This window comes from Arachis hypogaea, chromosome 19 (genome assembly GCF_003086295.3).
Source record: "Arachis hypogaea cultivar Tifrunner chromosome 19, arahy.Tifrunner.gnm2.J5K5, whole genome shotgun sequence".
In the NCBI taxonomy this organism is placed as follows: domain Eukaryota; kingdom Viridiplantae; phylum Streptophyta; class Magnoliopsida; order Fabales; family Fabaceae; genus Arachis; species Arachis hypogaea.
In genome coordinates, this window is record NC_092054.1 from 135,342,808 (window position 1) to 135,347,438 (window position 4,631).

Here is a 4,631-nt window from a genome sequence, read left to right on the forward strand (position 1 = left end):
TCGCCATTTTTTTTCTTTTTTTTCTACAAGCTTTTGTATTCACTGCTTTTTCTTGCTTCAAGAATCATTTTTATGATTTTTCAGATTATCAAATAACATGTCTCCTGTTCATCATTCTTTCAAGAGCCAACATATTTAATATTCTAAAACACCAACTTCGAAAGACATATGCACTGTTCAAGCATTCATTCAGAAAACAAAAAGTATTGTCTCCACATCAAAATAATTAAACTAAGTTCAAGGATAAATTCGAAACTCATGTACTTCTTGTTCTTTTGTAATTAAAACATTTTTCCATTTAAGAGAGGTGATGGATCCATATTCACTACTTTAAGGCATAGACACTTAGACACTAATGATCATGTAATAAAGACACAAACATAGATAAACATTTAACATAAGAAAACGAAAAATAGAAAATTTAAGAACAAGGAATGAGTCCACCTTAGTGATGGTGGCGTTTTCTTCTTGAGGAACCAATGATGTCCTTGAGCTCTTCTATGTCTCTTCCTTGTCTTTGTTGCTCCTCCCTCATAGCTCTTTGATCTTCTCTAATTTCATGGAGTATGATGGAGTGCTCTTGATGTTTCACCCTTAGTTGTCCCATGTTGGAACTTAGTTCTCCTAGGGAGGTGTTGATTTGCTCCCAAAAATTCTGTGGAGAAAAGTGCATCCCTTGAGGTATCTCAGGAATTTCTTGATGATGAGCTTCCTCACGTTTTTCTTGAGCTCCATGAGTGGGCTCTCTTGTTTGCTCCATCCTTTTCTTAGTGATGGGCTTCTCTTCCTCAATGGGAATGTCTCCTTCTATGAAAGCTCCAGCTGAGTAACATAGATGGCAAATAAGATGAGGGAAAGCTAGCCTTGCCAAGGGGGAGGGCTTTTCGGCTATTTTGTAGAGTTCAAGGGAGATGACTTCATGAACTTATACTTCCTCTCCAATCATGATGCTATGAATCATGATGGCTCGATCCACAGTAACTTCAGATCGGTTGCTGGTGGGAATGATGGAGCGTTGGATGAACTCCAACCATCCTCTAGCCACAGGCTTGAGGTCCAGTCTTCTAAGTTGAACCGATTTACCTTTTGAGTCAATCTTCCATTGAGCTCCTTCCACACATATGTCCATGAGGACTTGGTCCAACCTTTGATCAAAGTTGACCTCCTTGTGTAGGGACGTGCATCTCCTTGCATCATAGGCAAGTTAAACGCCAACCTCACATTTTTCGGACTAAAATCTAAGTATTTCCCCTGAACCATGGTGAGATAATTCTTTGGGTTCGGGTTCTTACTTTGATCATGGTTCCTAGCGATCCATGCATTAGCATAGAACTCTTGAACCATTAGAATTTTGACTTGTTGGATGGGGTTTGTTAGAACTTCCCAACCTCTTCTTTGGATTTCATGTCGGATTTCCAAATACTCATTTCTCTTGAGTTTGAAAGGGACCTCGGGGATCACCTTCTTCTTGGCCACAACATCATAGAAGTGGTCTTGATGGGCTTTGGAGATGAATCTTTCCATTTCCCATGACTCAGAGGTGGAAGCTTTTGTGTTCCCTTTCCTCTTTCTAGAGGTTTTTCTGGCCTTAGGTGCCATCAATGGTTATAGAAAAACAAAAAAAAAGCTATGCTTTTACCACACCAAAATTAGAATGTTGCTCGCCCTCGAGCAAAAGAAGAAAGAATAGAAGAAGAAGAAGAAGAAGAGATGGAGGTGAGTTGATGGTTTGAATTTGAGTGGGTGGGTGTAGGTGGGTTGTATGATGGTTTTAGGGGAGTAATGGATGTGAGTGGTAAAGGGTTCTTGGGAAAGGGTGATATAGGATTATGAGGAGGTAAGGTGAGTGGAGGTATGTGGGGATCCTGTGGGATCCACAGATCCTGAGGTGTCAAGGATTTGCATCCCTGCACCAATTAGGCATGTAAAACACCTTTGCATGCAATTCTAGCGTTTAAACGCCGAATTGATGCTTGTTCTGGGCGTTCAACGCCCAGATGTAGCATGTTTCTGGCGTTGAACGCCAGCTCCATGCTTGTTTCTGGCGTTCAGCGCCAGCTCCATGCTCTGTTCTGGCGTTGAACGCCAGCCAGATGCTCCTTACTGGCGTTTAAACGCCAGTAAGTCCTTCCTCCAGGGTGTGATTTTTCTTCTGTTGTTTTTTATTCTCTTTTTGATTTTTCTATTTATTTTGTGACTCCACATGATCATGAACCTAATAAAACATGAAATAACAATAAAATAAAATTAGATAAATAAAAATTGGGTTGCCTCCCAACAAGCGCTTCTTTAATGTCAATAGCTTGACAGTGGGCTCTCATGGAGCCTCACAGATGTTCAGAACATTGTTGAGACTTCCCAACACCAAACTTAGAGTTTGATTGTAGGGGCTCTTTATGACTCTGTACTGAGAGAAGCTTACTGTGCCTCTTTTCCATGTTTATAGAAGGATGTCCTTGAGTTTTAAACACAAGGGAGTCCTCATTCAATTGAAGGACTAGTTCACCTCTGTCAACATCAATTACAGCTCTTGCTGTGGCTAGGAAGGGTCTTCCAAGGATGATGGATTCTTCCTCATCCTTCCCAGTATCTAGGATTATGAAATCAGCAGGGATGTAAAGGCCTTCAACCTTTACTAACACGTCCTCTACTTGTCCATAAGCCTCTTTTCTTGAGTTGTCTGCCATCTCTAATGAGATTTTAGCAGCTTGTACCTCAAAGATTCCCAGTTTCTCCATTACAGAGAGTGGCATGAGGTTTATTCCTGACCCAAGGTCACATAGAGCCTTCTCAAAGGTTATGGTGTCTATGGTACAAGGTATTAGGAACTTTCCAGGATCTTGTTTCTTCTGAGGCAATCTCAGTTGATCCAATGCATTTAGTTCAATGGTAAACAGGGGAGGTTCATCTCCCCAAGTTTCTTTACCAAATAAATTGGCATTCAGCTTCATGATTGCACCAAGGAACTTGGCAACTTGCTCTTCAGTAATATCCTCATTCTCTTCAAAAGAAGAATACTCTTCAGAGCTCATGAATGGCATAAGGAGGTTTAATGGAATCTCTATGGTCTTTAGATGAGCCTCAGATTCCTTTGGTTCCTCAGAGGGAAACTCCTTGTTGATCACTGGGCGTCCCAGGAGGTCTTCCTCTTTGGGATTCACGTCCTCCCCTTCCTCCTTGGATTCAGCCATGATGGTTATATCAATGGCCTTGCACTCTCCTTTTGGATTTTCTTCTGTATTGCTTGGGAGAGTACTAGGAGGAGTTTCAGTGATCTTCTTACTCAGCTGGCCCACTTGTGCTTCCAAATTTCTAATGGAAGACCTTGTTTCATTCATAAAACTCACAGTGGCCTTAGATAGATCAGAGACTAAACTTGCTAAGCTAGATGGATTCTGCTCAAAATTCTCTGTCTGTTGCTGAGTGGATGATGGAAAAGGTTTACTATTGTTAAACCTGTTTCTTCCACCATTATTAAAGCCTTGTTGAGGCTTTTATTGATCCTTCCATGAGAAATTTGGGTGATTTCTCCATGAGGGGTTATAGGTATTTTCATAGGGTTCACCCATGTAATTTACCTCTGCTATTGCAGGGTTCTCAGGATCATAAGCCTCTTCTTCAGAAGATGCCTCTTGAGTACTGTTGGATGCAGCTTGCATTCCATTCAGACTCTGAGAAATCATATTGACTTGCTGAGTCAATATTTTATTCTGGGCCAATATGGCATTCAGAGTATCAATTTCAAGAACTCCCTTCTTTTGAGGCATCCCATTACTCACAGGATTCCTCTTAAAAGTATACATAAACTGGTTGTTAGCAACCATGTCAATGAGTTCTTGAGCTTCTGCAGGCGTTTTTTGAATGGATCCACCTACAGAAGTATCCAATGACATCTTAGCTAATTCAGACAGACCATCATAGAATATATCCAGGATGGTCCATTCTGAAAGCATGTCAGAAGGACACTTTTTGGTCAGTTCCTTGTATCTCTCCCAAGCTTCATAGAGGGATTCACCTTCTTTCTGTCTGAAGGTTTGAACATCCACTCTAAGCTTACTCAGCTTTTGAGGAGGAAAGAACTTGGCTAAGAAAGCCTTGACCAGCTTATCCCAAGAGTTCAGGCTATCTTTGGGTTGAGAGTCCAACCATATTCTAGCTCTGTCTCTTACAGCAAACGGGAAAAGCATGAGCCTGTAGACTTTAGGATATACTCCATTAGTCTTAACAGTATCACATATCTGCAAGAATTCAGTTAAGAAATGAAAAGGATCTTCAGATTGAAGTCCATGAAACTTGCAGTTTTGTCGCATCAGAGAAACTAATTGAGGCTTAAGCTCAAAATTGTTTGCTCCAATGGTAGGGATGGAGATGCTTCTTCCATGTAAGTTAGAATTTGGTGTAGTAAAGTCACCAAGCATCCTCCTTGCATTATTATTATTATTTTCGGCTGCCATCTCCTCTTCCTGTTTGAAAATTCCTGTAAGGTTGTCTCTGGATTGTTGTATTTTAATTTCTCTTAGTTTCCTTTTCAGAGTCCTTTCAGGTTCAGGATCTGCTTCAACAAGAATGTTCTTGTCCTTGCTCCTGCTCATATGACAAAGAAGGGAATAACAAAGAAAATATGGAATCCT

The 4,631-nt window shown here is 40.7% G+C and overlaps 1 non-coding gene across 1 annotated transcript; it reads left to right on the plus strand.

Annotated features, from left to right (window-relative positions):
- The first annotated feature begins 3,947 nt into the window (after positions 1 to 3,947).
- Positions 3,948 to 4,055, plus strand: LOC112781904 (small nucleolar RNA R71). Its single transcript, XR_003192652.1, has one exon. It is a non-coding gene; the product is annotated as a small nucleolar RNA R71 (small nucleolar RNA).
- The last annotated feature ends 576 nt before the right edge of the window (positions 4,056 to 4,631 follow it).